Source organism: Ursus arctos, unplaced genomic scaffold (genome assembly GCF_023065955.2).
Source record: "Ursus arctos isolate Adak ecotype North America unplaced genomic scaffold, UrsArc2.0 scaffold_25, whole genome shotgun sequence".
Classification (NCBI taxonomy): Eukaryota; Metazoa; Chordata; class Mammalia; order Carnivora; family Ursidae; genus Ursus; species Ursus arctos.
Genome location: NW_026622930.1, coordinates 14,260,251 through 14,274,633, shown reverse-complemented (window position 1 = coordinate 14,274,633; position 14,383 = coordinate 14,260,251).

The window sequence follows — 14,383 nt, the reverse complement described above, 5'->3', positions numbered from 1 at the left end:
CAATAATTTCTTATAATTAGAATATAATTATCATTCTTGTAATACACTCTCTTTTCTTCCTGTCTTGTTGGCACAGATACCATCGCTCTTCTGTCCCGTGCCCCAGGCAGACATCATTAATCAATCATGATACTCTTCCTGGAAATGAACCTTCAAGAACACTCTCAGTGCCTCAGGCTCTTCAGCTGATTAAAGCTGGTACATAATATTAAACCTATTTGCCATCCCTGTTCTTGACTTTCTGATCAAAACAGTCAATCTGGAAACATTCTAGGTAGGAAGCCTCCTACTTGTCCTGAGTAGGTGGTTGTCAACTCTTCTTCTAAAGATTTCCATGGTTCTTGATACCCACACTATACTCCAGTGCCCATCCTGCCTTGGCTTATCCTGAAAACAAATTCCTTTTCACATTAACCTACACTCTCTTCTGCATACGCTTCAGAGAATGATTTACGGAATTACAAGGATACAAGGAACTTGCTGTTCAGATCTTCTCAACCTTCCACTGCTGGTCTGTTGTTTGGGAATCACCGCCCTATGGTACCTCTGAACCCAACAGAAGTATGTACACATTTTCACAACAGCAGCAAATCAAATCACCCTGGACTTTCAGAGTGTCTCAGTTTACAACAATGAAGCTTCTGCATGCATTAACCACAAAACAGGGCTACTCGGTAGTTTCTCAATGAGATTAAAATATTGTGACTAATTGGTCCTCAGTCATGAAGATGCAAAGAGAACCTCTTTATAGCAAGCAGAGGAAGAGAGATGAGAGTCAGAAGAATGTGACCCAATTTTCCAGGTCATGAACTGAATTGGGAGTGTCAAGTTGGTTTCCTCCTACCTGACCCCAGCCTCATGGAATTAGAACCTCCTTCCCCAAACCCCAGTCACTAGGATAAACTTAGACCATCCTACTTGCCTGGTCTAGCCTCTCCCAGACACGATTCAGAATGGTGTTGGGCTCTTGTGTACACTAGGGGGCGCAAGCAGGCTTGTTATCCAGCTTGGCCCCGAGAAATTTCTCACCGGCTCAGGACAGACATGATGACTACCAGGAGTCACTCTTTTGCTTTGGAAAGTGCTCAGAGTAGAGGGTGTCTTGGACTGGAGTCGAGGAAGGAGAACAACATCCTCATTAATTGCTTTAAGCTGTTTTCTGTTTTTATTTTCAGAGCAGACCTAGCTCCTGAGAACTGGGGCTAAAGGGAAGGTTACCTAAGGTGGCTGACCTGTTCCTCTGCTGGCCTGGCAGACTGTCAGTCGCCCGGGGTGAGTCAACACCTGGGAAATGGCATCCAAGGGCGGCTCTTTCAAGCTGGCTGGAACTTTCTACAATTTTATTGAGGCCACCGTTTGACCCATTCCCGGGCCAGGGAGGCAGGAGATGATCATGTCCCTGGGTGGTGCCTCTTCCTGGCACTAGGACCACGGAAAGAAGCTCAGAGGGCTCTTTCCAAACTTGAGTGCTGGCGTGGGGGAAATGGGGCAGTGTTCTCCACCCCGGCTTGGTTCACATAATAGACTTCTGCTCCACTGGCCTACTTTTAGCTTGGAGTGGAAGGAAGCCAGCTCGAGAAAGAGCAGAGCCATCCTCCCTGCCCTGCTTTCCACCCACTCTTCCAGAGCCTTCACCAGAGGCCTTGTTCTCCGCTGCTGGAGAACCAGGGATGGTGACCATAGTTTCTCAGCCTATCAAGGGGAAATGAGTTGAGGAAATCAGCACAGGGTTTTTATTGCCAAATATTTCTTTCCCTAGGAGGACAACACATTCAAAGCGCCGAGTGGAGATTGGAGTTGGTCCAGCCATAAACCAACTTAATGAACACTAATAGAGAACTGCAATTATTGTTGACTTCAAAATGCAAACAAGAACTTTAGACACTGATCCCTATCAGCCAGTCAGGCCCGGCCCAGATGCCTGGCTCTGTTTTTGCTGTTGCTTAGCAATGGAAAATGAAGTGTTCCTGTCTCTTATCACTGGAGGTAGAGGTAGGACAATGAGCTTTATTGGACTGAATAGGTATGAAATTAGTTTATTCTTTCCCGCTTGGAGAAGGCAATTGGCAGCAAGAGAGTCACTTGGACAATGGGCAGTTTAGAGGTTGGGAGGTGGCCCTCCTTTCCTGTTATCTCAGTAAATCCTAACTGTCGTGGGTTTTCTCTACAGATAGAGTTGAACTTTTCTGGTGTGTCCATCTAAAACTATCATTAAAGAAAATAGCTACAAATACAGATCCACAGACCAGAGTGGAAATGAGGTGAGGAGACCGAAATCCAGGGTGCAAATTTAGAGGGGTACCAAAAAATCAGTAATCAAAATAAATAATGTTTTAAAGCAATATTTTGTTTTACATCCAAATTAATACAAAAAGATCCAAGATGTATAAAATATCAAAAATTTAAATTACGACAGGATCAGGTCACTGATTGGTTTTCCCTTCTGGCCTCAGGTCCCAATATGGTGTGTCTTGGCACTGGCCTCACACATATTTCTAACGTGGAAGACTTTTAGACTTTTATCACTTTTTCCTCAATATTTGGGCTGTAGGGTTGAGGGTCTTGTAACTGGGCAGAAGGACTCTCTTGCCTTGTGGGAAGAGGACTTTCCTTCAGTCCTTCAGCCAGCCTCTTCCAAGACAGTGGGGAGGCAAGTTGCCTTGGGGAGGGGACATACCCAGGCTTCCGGGGCAGTGACACAGAAAGCACTAGAGATCCAGGACCCTACGGCAAGTTGCCGAAGACGACAGAGGCAGGCCTGGGGCAGGCAGTCTATGGTAAAATAATCTCCTTTTGTTTTTAGTATTAATAGTAACTCCTGGGGCGCCTGGGTGGCACAGCGGTTAAGCGTCTGCCTTCGGCTCAGGGCGTGATCCTGGCCTTATGGGATCGAGCCCCACATCAGGCTCCTCTGCTATGAGCCTGCTTCTTCCTCTCCCACTCCCCCTGCTTGTGTTCCCTCTCTCGCTGGCTGTCTCTCTGTCGAATAAATAAATAAAATCTTAAAAAAAAAATAGTAACTCCTATATATTGGGAATCTTCAGGCTGAAACACATAGAATTGCCAATATTCAACTTTTTTTTTTTTTAACCTCAAACACATACAGTTTAATCAAATGCATGCAAGAATGGTAAGCTGAATACTGGACCCCAAAGATGTCCCCATCCTAATCCCTTGAACTTGTGCATGTTACCTTACATGGCAAAAGAGTCTTTGCAGATGTCATTAAGTTAAGGATTTTGAGATAGGAAGATAATCCTGGATTATCAGGGTGGGCCCAATCATTGACAAAGATCCTTATTTAGAAGGAGGCAATGCTGCAATGTTATTTATTTATTTAAGATACTGTTTATTTATTTATTTGAGAAAGAGAGAGCACACAAGCAGGGAGAGAGGCAGAGGGAGAGAGAAGGGGAGAAGCAGACTCAGCTGGGCTGGGAGCCTGACATGGGTTTCTATCTCAGGCCCCTGGGATCATGACCTGAGCTGAAGGCAGACACTGACTGACTGAGCTACCAGGCATCTCAAGCAGAGAGCAGTTTAAAGATGCTATTCTACTGGCTTTGAAGATAAAGAGGCCACTAGCCAAGGATTGTTGGCAGCTTCTAAAAGACAGAAGAGGTAAGAAATAGATTCTCTCATGGACCTCCAGAAAGAAGGCAGCCCTGCTGGCACCTTGACTTCAGCCAAGTAAGTGATTCCAGATTTCTGATCTCCACAGCCATAAGAGATTAAATGTGCGTTGTTTTAAGCCGCCACATTTGTGGTTATTGGTTACAGCCACAATAGGAAACTAACAGGCCAGGCATTATGTTAAGTGCTTTATGTGCATAAAGAAATACATAAAAATCCACCCTCAGCCTTCTCAAGGACTCGAGTGTTTGGATTGTCTCCTCCCTGTTTTGCATCCTTTATTTCTTTTTCCTTAGTGAACCTTTGCCATTGACTTGCATACACATTCTGGTATCTATCCTTAAAAAACAAAACAAAAAGCAAAAAATAAACCATATCCATTCATGATTTTAAGACAAAATCGAGGGGCGCTGGGGTGGCTTAATCGGTTGAGCATCCAACTCTTGATTTCAGCTCAGGTCATGATCTCAGGGTCGTGAGATTGAGCCCCAAGTCAGAAGATTCTCTCTCTCCCTCCACCCCTCCCCACCCCCTCTCATGCTCTAAATAAAGTCTTTAAAAAGAGTAAAACAAAATAAAACAAAATCAATGAACTATAAATAAAAAGCAATTTCTGTAACCTAACACAGAACATCTAACAAAAGCCCACGGCAAACATCATATTTAAAGGTTAAAAGTGTAAAAAAAAAAAAATCGTGGCTTTTGTTCAATACTGCACTGAAGGTACTAGTGAGTGCAATAAAATAAGAAAAAGAAATACAAGATAAATGAGGTTTAGAATCAAAAAAACAGAACAGACATTAATTGAAGGCAATAGAATTATTTTCATAGAAAACTCCCTAGAATTCTACAATTGGATTTAATAAGCAGGTTTAAAAAGGTTGAGGGATAAAAGAACAATATTCAAAAATGATTGATTTTCTATACATCAGCAACAAAGAGAAAATATAATTTTAAGAACATGATTTCCAAGTGCAACATAAATAGGTAAGTAGGGGGAGACTGAGAGAGAGAGTCCTAGAAGCAGCTCTAACAAAAGATGTAGATGGAAAAAATATAAAATTTTATGAAAGGTATAAATAAATGGTCTATAGAGTCAATGAAATTCCAATGAACAACCCAATGGGCTTTCTCATGGAATTTGTCAAACTGCTTCTAATTTACATAGAAAAGCAAAGCACCAAGAGAAGTTAACACACAGGTGGGGAGACTTGCCTCACTAGATGTCAGAATTTAAAGTTATAGTAACTAAGACAATGTGGGTTTACACAGATCATTAACTACAGAAGTAGAGTAGAATAAAGATCCCAGAAACAGATGGACCATTAAAAAGAACCATGATTTAAGCCAGCACAGACACTGTAGATCAAAGGGGAAGGAATAGATTAATCAATAAAAGAGAAGAAAGGAAATGTGAAATACCATATAAAGAAACAAATTCTGATTGATAAAAGGCAAAAACAGAATGATAAAATGTTACAATTTTTAGAAAATACTATATAGGAATTCATTACCTAGGTCCCATAGCCCCCCAGGGAATAGAATTCAGTATTCTATATATTCTATTATATTCTATAGAATTGTGACCACAGATGGGAAAAAATTGATACTTATTTTCACTGACCTCTTGCTAATTAGAGATCCAATCACGAACATAGACAACAGACCATAGCAGTCATGTGGTACCTGTAATCTTGCCACTAATAAGAATACAGATATTTTCATATCCCATAATATTTATTATAGGTATCATAAAATATTATTTATGTCCATCAGTATTTGGATATTTACAGCAGCTATTAGATTTTCTTCTAAATCTTGTTATTTAATATATAAAAAGGAAAAACATATATGTCATAATTTCTACTATTTTGATAACTCCATTTCAATGTCATTGGTTTTCTTTGTAATCCAAGGACTTTCATTTCATACACTTAAAAACACAGCAAAGGATCCATGGCATAAAAAAAAAATGATTAAAACCCTGTGTTATCAAAGTGTAATGGTATAACCTCAGTGTAAAGAAGGATTTCTTAAACAAAAATGCAAGGAAAGGAAAAGAGTGATAAATTTCACTAGATTAGAATCAACTACACTATAAAGAAACTAAAAGATATTCCACAAACTGGGAGAAGATATCTGCCTTACCTTTTTTTTTTTAAGATTTATTTATTTATTTAAGAGAGAGAGAGCGAGCGAGCGGGAGCGTGCAGGAGCAGAGTGGGTGGGCGCAGAGGGAAAGGCAGACTCCCCACCAAGCAGGGAGCCTGATGCGGGGCTCGACCCAAGACCCCGGGATCATGACCTGAGCTGAAAGCTTAACCGACTGAGCCACCCAGGCGCCCCTCTGCCTTACTTATTTAGCAAAGGATTGGTATCTAGAATGTCTAAAGTTCCCTATAAATCAATACATAAAAGACACTTCAATTTTTTAATGGACAACAAAATAAAAGACATTTCACTGAAGAGAACACAATGGCTGACAAACATCTGAAAAGATGCTTCTCCTCAATAAGCAGGGAAGTGCTTATTTAAAACAAGGACCTACCATGTCATACCTACATTGACCCAAGTGAATATGAGAAAGCATTCGGCAAAAGCAAGTGTTGGCAGACAAAGCCAAGCGCACATTTATGTGCCCCTAGTAGGAATAGAAATTGGTTCGACAACTTTGGAAAACACTTTGCCATTAACTTTCAAGTGAAAGAGGCTCATACCCTATGATCCATTGATTTCATTCCCAGTTAAATGTCCCGGAAAAACTCACACACGTGCACCAGCCACACAGCCTCACTCAACCCAGACGGCCACCAGCGGGAGAAGGGGTGGTGGTGTAGTCACGGTTGGATACTGTGCTCATGTGAAGAGGAAGGCATGGCAGCCACACCATCAATACGTATGAATCTCAGCAACCCGATGTCAGGCAAAGAAAGCACATTTCGGGGCCCTTGGGTGGCTCAGTTGGTTAAGTGTTCAACTCGATTTTGGCTCAGGTCATGATCTCAGGATCATGAGATCCAGCTCCCTGTCTGACTCTGTGCTGGGTGTGGAGCCTGCTTAAGACTCTCTCTCTTTCTCTACTGCCCCCTCTGCCCCTCCCCACTCCCTCTCTCTCTCTCTCAAAAAAAGCAAATTTCCAGAGAAGGCAGACAGTGTGAGTCCATTTATATGAAGTTCAAAAATAAGCAAAATGGGCAATGTCTTATACAGGGATACACAGAAATGTATACAATTATAAAAATGAAGGCTAGGAATCATCCATACAGTTTTGGGGAGTGTGTGCCCCCTACCTAGAGGCAGGAGACAGGGGCTTTGACCTGTAGGAGGAGCCTACAGGGGGTGTCCCTGGGTGGTGGGGGGGCATGATTATTTATCTTACTTATTTTCAATGAGCCAGTTCATCACTTAAAAACAAAAATTAAAACACTGAGAACACAACCCAGAAAATAGCACTTCCCTTTAGCATGAAAGAAGTCTGAATTAATGGAAAAGGTTGTCCTATTCTTGGAGAGGAAAAGCTGATATTATAAAATGTCACTTGTCCCTCCCTTAGTTTATGTATGTAATGGCTTCTCATTAAAAATATCAAACGCTGGCTCTGCACCTCTTGGTTCCCAGAGGCTTTTTCCTGCATTCAACCCAACTCGGACCCACCCAGGTCTTCTCTCCATATTCTTGGCCACACTTACCCCGGGCTGTAATTTACGTGTATGAATATCCTCCCCCCACTAGTCGGTATCATCCTGGAGGTCAGGAACTATGTGTACTTCGTTCAACCTGGGTGTCCGCTCCTGTAATTACTACCTGGCCTACCAAGGCTGGTCAATAAATATTTGTAAAGTAAATGATTTATTTCACCCAATCCCCTAAACATCTCCAAAAGGTGGCTTGTATCATCTCTGTGTACAGATGGATTAAGTGAGGCCCAGGGAAGTTTGGTAACTTTCCCCGGATCAGCCCAGCTGGTGACTCTCTCCAGGCATGGCAGGGGTACTGCTGAGCAGAAAGGAGGTGCCAAAGGATGCCCACAGATTCCTTCTGGAAGGCCGCTTTCAAGTGTTCCCATTTGCAAAACAAAGTGGAGGGCCTCTCTGTTGGCCTGAGGTCAGAGGGCCAGACAGATGGACCCAGTGGGTACATAGTGGCAAATCTCCGACCTCCGCTATAGAGGCCTCTGCCCCACTCAGACCCCCAGGCATTCCTTGGGCACTTACTGTATGCCCCGGGGCAGCATGAGGTGGAGTTCATCTCCTCCACCCCTCAGTGGCCTCCTGTGGGGGTGACCTACTGCTCCCCATGAGCCCGGAGCTTTCCCAGTTCAGCATCCTGAGCAAGCTCTCAGTCCCAGGCAAACAGATGAAAGCTAGCTGCGAGTTTCGTTGAGCTGGTAAACAGACTAGCCATAAACAGAGGGAAACGATTCAAATAATCTCAATTTATAGATAAAGATGCTGGATTCCTTTCCCAGGTCTGCCAACAAATTACCCCAAACTCGTGACATAAAACGAAGGAAATGTATTCTCTCATAGTTTCGGGGCCTGGAAGGTGAAATCAAAGTGTTGGCAGGGCTCTGCTCCCTCTGAAGATTCTAGGGGAGAATCCCTCCTTCCTTTTCCAGCAATCCTTCTTGCTCCTTGGCCTAGAGCGGCATCCCTCCGATCTCTGCCTCTGCAGTCGTGTGGCCTTCTTCCCCGTCTGTCTCCGGGTCTGCATTTCCCTCTCCTTTCTCTCGTAAGGACGCTAGTCATTGGATTTAGGGCCCAACACAGTCCAGGAGGACCTCATCTGCACAGACCCTCATCTGAGGGTTTGGGTGGTCATGAATTGGGGAGGATCCTATTCACCCCACTATAGATACTAAGGTGGGAAAGGTCACTTTTCAAGGTCACGGAGAAGAGGGACCAGGGTTCCAGCCCAGGCCAGCTCTGCGTCCGCTCCCGTGCTCTCTGTCACCACCCTGTACCGCCTCTCAGTTGTCTCCATCTGCGGAATTGAATCAGAGTTTTATTACCTTCAGATTGCTGGGCACAAGCCTCCTAACCGCATTGCAAGGACTGGGGCCCTGGAAATCTTGTTTCTGCCGGTCCAGGCCCTCAAGGGAGCGATGTGTTTTCACACTCCCTCCAGATCCTTGGGACTGGTCTTCCAAAGGCCGACTTGCTGGTTTGGAGGGCTTTCCAGAGCACAGTGTGCCGTCACTTTCCCCAGCTAAACTTCCAGGGCCTGCAGTCTGATACCCCCAAATGTGAACAACGGCTTACCATTGACGTTTAGCAGGTAACTTAGAAACCTCAGCCTGGGGAGGCTCAGCTACAAAATACTGAAGACAAACACACGCAAAAATCCAACAAAACACCCACCAAGCCCCTCCCACTTCTTTTGGGCCAATTCATTACTCCTGCACATTTGCCTAAAAACCCAAGTCCATTTGTCTTCTGCATTGTTTTGGTCACTTTGCTTGTCAACGTGCATATATTTCTTCCTCCGAGATGAATTCTCAACAAGCCAACAGTAATTCCCTCTCTTCCTTTGGGTGACAATTCACCACGTAACAAGTGTCCCTGACATCTAATGTCACCAGGGAAAAACTTCTCTTTTATTTGAATGGTTTCTCTCTGATTACTGCTAGGCTCTTTATCAGCTAAACGAAACTAGCAATTAGTTTTAATCAGTTTGCTTACTATTCTCTAAATGAAGCATGCCCCAGTGGCCACCACCAGCCTCTGTCCCCTCAGCCTCCCACTTAGTGTCACCAGACTCATTCGTTACACATTCATCTGGTTTTTTTTGTCTCCTCCTCTCAACTAGAATGTTAGCTTCATGAGAGCAGGGCTGTTTGGGTCTGGTTTGTTTCCTCGGTGCCCCCGGTGGCTTAGAGAAGCGCCTGGCACACACCAAGTGCTTGGTAAATGTTTGCATAAACAAATGGTCTCTAAATTTTAATTTAAACAACAAAATTTAATATTTAAATTTCTGGGGCACCTGGGTGGTCAGTCAGTTAAGCACTCAACCCTTGGTTTCAGCTCAGGTCATGGTCTCAGGGTCGTGGGATCGAGCCCCATGTCAGGCTCCATGCTTGACGCAGAGTCTGCTAGGGATTCTCTCTCTCCCTCTGCCTCTCCCCCTGCTCATGGGCGCTCTCTCTAAATAAATAAATAAATAAACAAAACATACATTAAAAAAAATCTTTAAAAAATATTTAAATTTCTTCTCTTTACCTATTCTTCCAAGGGAGGCAAATAATGCCTTTTTGCTTTTTTTTTTTTTTTCTTCCTCAAGGTCTTGGAGGTGGATGTGGAGTCCCTCGGCCAAGGAAGAAACTTTGGCCATCAATATTTATATCAAAGGCTCTTAACTTTTGGGGGATGTGAACCCTTTGGAGCCTGATGCAAATGATAAAATTTCTCTTCAGAAAAATGTGCTCCTTTGGAGCATTTGGCAGATGACTGAGGGGGTGGGTGGCATAGGCGTGTCCCCTGACCCTTTCCGGCCTGCCCCCCTGGCTCCAGTGGCCGGAACCATAGCAAATATTCGTTGAAGGCGTGAATAATGTATATTATCCGTTCTCGGCTATATACCAAATATATGCATTTCCTAAGGCTGTAACAAATTGCCACAAATCTGGTGGCTTAAAACACAGAAATGTCTTCTCCTGCAATTCTTTAGGGTAGAGGTCGGAAATCGGTATCGGTGGGCTGAAGTCAAGGCAGGATGCACTCTCTCCGGGGGTTCTGGAGAGAATCCACTCCTTGCCTCTTCTAGGTTCTGGGGGGGCTCCTGGCATTCCTTGGCTTATGGCTGCATGACCCCAATTCTGCCTCCTTGGTCACATGGCCTTCTCTTCCGTGGTAGTCTCATCTCCCTCTGCCCCCGTCTGACAAGAATACATGTTACTGCATTTAGGGTTCACCCTGAAAATGTAGGGTGACACTCTCCCCATCTCAAAATCCTTAATGATCCCTTCTGCAAAGCCCCTCCCCTTTTTTTAACCATATAAGGTAACATGTACAGGGTCCGGGAATTACTACCTGATATTCCGTTTTACCCCTGAAGACCATTATTCAGCTTACTTCACCAAATAAAGAAGAACGAGGGCATAAATGGGAACACACACACCGTTATCTGGGAATTTTCACTGTGTTTTGAATCTGGGTGTGACTACATTTCCAGTATTCATGGTATTTAAAATAAGGAAGCCAGAGTGTGAAAGGCTGACTCCATCCGCCAGACCCATGCTTCCTCCCCTCCACCCCCCACGCTTTGTTTAAAAGTCACAGGCGGAATTTCAGGTTGCCTGGGGACCAAACAAAAATAAGAGGGAGCCGGCAGAGCTGTTTAAGGGGCTCTAGAAGCAGGTGTGTCCACTCCTGTCAATAGGAGGGAGAGAGCCAGGTTGTCCTGATGCATGGGTGCCCAGTTCCATTGCAAGTTAACAGTATTTCAAGTGTTCCCCACCTTCCCAGGCCCCTAAAGCAGCACCAGAAATAATCTATTTGTAGTAAGCTCTGAAGTTGTTTAGAGGAGAAATAGGATTTAGAGCCACCGCTCTAAGGTAGTACCAGGAGCCCCAGCAGACCGACGTGGGCAGTGCAGCGAACGGTTTGTGCGAAAGCCGGCACGAACTCCATCAGGCGCTCTCCCACAGCGGCATGCCGATTAAAATCACCGAGAGAGCCTCATCAGTCAGAGAGTCACAAGTTTTCTTCCTTTCTTGGCAAGTTAATGTGGCCTGATATTTGTCTAAAGGCCGCCTACTCTCTAAATATATATATGACATCATTGTATCCAGCAGTTTCAACAACTGTCCTATATCCTGAACTCCTCTAATCAATAAAGCAGATAACTTTTGGTTCTCTTCTATCATACACACAACAAAGGTTTCCAGAAGCCTCACTGGCTCTAGACACTGTGCCTGGCACTGATATTTAACAAACAAGAAACAGACCCTGCCCTCAAGGATCTCGTACCTGGAGTGGGAAGGCTGCTGTGTGGCATGTGTTTTCCAGGTGCTTGGAATTCTGGTTACAGCCTTCAGGCCGAGGGCAACAGGCACTAAGTACCCTATGTTCTAGAGAGAGCTGCCCCTACAGGAGCTATTGAAATGTGGCTGAGCCTGTCCTACAGCTGGCAATCCCATTGCCCTCCTCCAGCCTATATCAAACAAGACCAGACCTTTGAGGGAAGGAAACATTCAGATGTGGTAGAATATTGCTCCCCCAAAGATGCCATGTCCTAAACCCCAGAACCTGTGTACATGTTCCCTTACCTCGGAAAAAAAAAAAAAAAAAAAAGGCATTTGGCAGAAATGATTAAAGTTAAAGACCATGGCAAGAGGAGATTACTCTGGATCTTTCAGGGGGGGCCCAAATCTAGTCACCTTGCCCTGCTATTGTCGGAGAGGGAGATGTGACTCTGGAAGAATGGTCAGGGAGATGCAATGTCACTGGGCTCAGAGAGAGATGAGCGGCTGTGTCCACAGCCAAGAAATGCGGGGGCCTCTAGAAGCTGGAAAAGGCAAGGATGTGGACTCTCCCCTTGAGCCCCAGAAAGGAGAGGGGCCCTGCTGACACCTGAAGTTAGCACAGTGAGACCCCTGTCAGGTTCCTACCCTTCAGAAGCGGTGAGAGAATCGATGTGTGTTGTTCTAAGCTACGCAGTCTCTGTAATTTATTACAGAAGCAATAGAAACAAATATAGGGCATTTGTAGGAGACGAGAGCACTTTCAATTTGGGGGGAAACCCCCAACTGGGGTCTCCAAGAGAACAGCTCCTGGAGATTAGGGGGGCTTTGAGAAGGGAGCTGAGCCCTTTCCCCTCAGCTAGAGTCACCTGAGGAGCCGCAGAGACTTGAAAGCCTGCCTCACAGAGGCCCCTGGCATGAGGTACAGGAAGACAGTTCCTCAGAGAATGTGGTGTCCCTGGGAGCCTGGGTGACACGAACATGGAGTCAGGTGTCTCCCAACTGGCTGCAGAGCCGTGAAGACAGGAGGCTTGCCCAAGGTTCCCACAAGGACAGAGAGAAGAGGGAAGGCCACAGTGGAATCAGGGCCCAGAGAGGCCCATGGAAGGACCTTCTCAACGGCTCCTGCCAGGTGAAGGGCCCTCATTCTAAATATCGTGTGAGTGCAGGGGAGGTGAGCATAAGAACGACAGGGGCTTGCTGGAGGTCAGAGAGAGGGTGTGTCAATCACATAGTTCTGGAAGTCTCTGAGGCATTCATAAATGAGCGGTTTGAGGGAGGGCCTGCCATGCACGTCTCAGAGCACCAACCCTGTCCCTCAGGTGACCTCTCCCCTGCCCAACTCTGGACAAACCAGCAGGAGGCAGGGAAGGAGTAGCAATGCAACCTGGAAGAGTGAGCCCAGCCCTGTTCCTGTCTCCACTGTATCCTCCAACCTCTGGCCTGAGCTGGGAGGAGAACTCCATGGCACTAGATGTGAGATTGAAATGTTGATCTCTGCTGGACCGGCCATTTCAGTACCCGCCCCCCCCCAGAGAATCGTTCTCACAGCTGCAAGTGACTGAAAAGCTGCGAGGCAGAGAGAGACCACAGAGCATGGTGGGTGACAGTGTGGGAGAGAGTAGAGTAGTCTCCTCTTATATCCACTGAGCTCAGCCTGTTGGATAACCTGGTTTTGCCACAACCTAACACAGTAGGCATCATAACGGATGTATCTTGACTCCTGTAGGAGACCACGCAGAGTTACCTAGACTTCACTGCTCTCAGTATAAAAAAAAGAAGGAGAAGAAAATGCCAAAAAGAGTTACAAAATCTGTGGGATGTTTCAAATATTGCCTTTAAGAAATTAATGACTTTAACAAAAAATACAGTGCACTATGGTTGTGTCTGTCTTGACATAATCACAGCTCGTTATTTGAAAAGAACCATGAAATTACAGCACGCATTGGCCAGTGTGATTAGGTAATGAGACACACCTGGGGCACACGATAAATCTTGCTTCTTAGTGTGGTTAGTATACTATCCTGTGGAAGTGTGTACACATGCATCTTTGGAAGACAGCATCAGAAGTCTGAATGTGAGATTATTCCTGAATGTGGGGTCCAGGTCAAATGACCCTCCTTCCCCACACCCCTCCAGGAATGGCCCTAGGACGGAGAGGAAACTTAAGGAAAATGTCCCCAGACCGAAGATATCTAAACCGGGTCTTAAGAGATGCGGGTGTCTTCTCCAGCTGGGGAGACAAAGGTCAGCTCTGCAAAGACACAGAAGCTTGGGTGTTTGAAGAATGGCTGGCATGCCGGCAGTGCTGTGGAGGGCAGCCGGGGCCAGAATGAAGGGGTGAAAGGCTCTTGATGGTAAAGGGCCTTGACTGTTGAGCTAGGGATTTGGACTTGGTCCTCGGGACCAAAGGAAGCCCAGGGAGGCTTGAAAGCAGAGCAGGGGCAGGACCAGATCCATTGTAGAAGGTGACTCTGCGAGTAGGCTGGAGGATGATGCCCAAGAGGAGAGGCCTGACCCTGGAGAGCAGCAGCCAGATAAGAAAGGTGGAATCGATCAGGGTGCAATGGCCAGATTCTGCTTAGGGATGAGGAAGGGTCAAGGGTGACCTTGAGCTCCTACTCAGAAGCCTGAGAAACACCACTGACCATGACTGGACTAAAAATCAGGATGGGGTAGTTAATGAGTTCAACTGCAGATGTTTTAGATGTCTCTGTCTGGTGTGAGTTGCCTGCAGAGAGCCTCCATTCAGAGTCCCCAACGCCCTAGCTCCTTCTTGTTTCTTGAGAC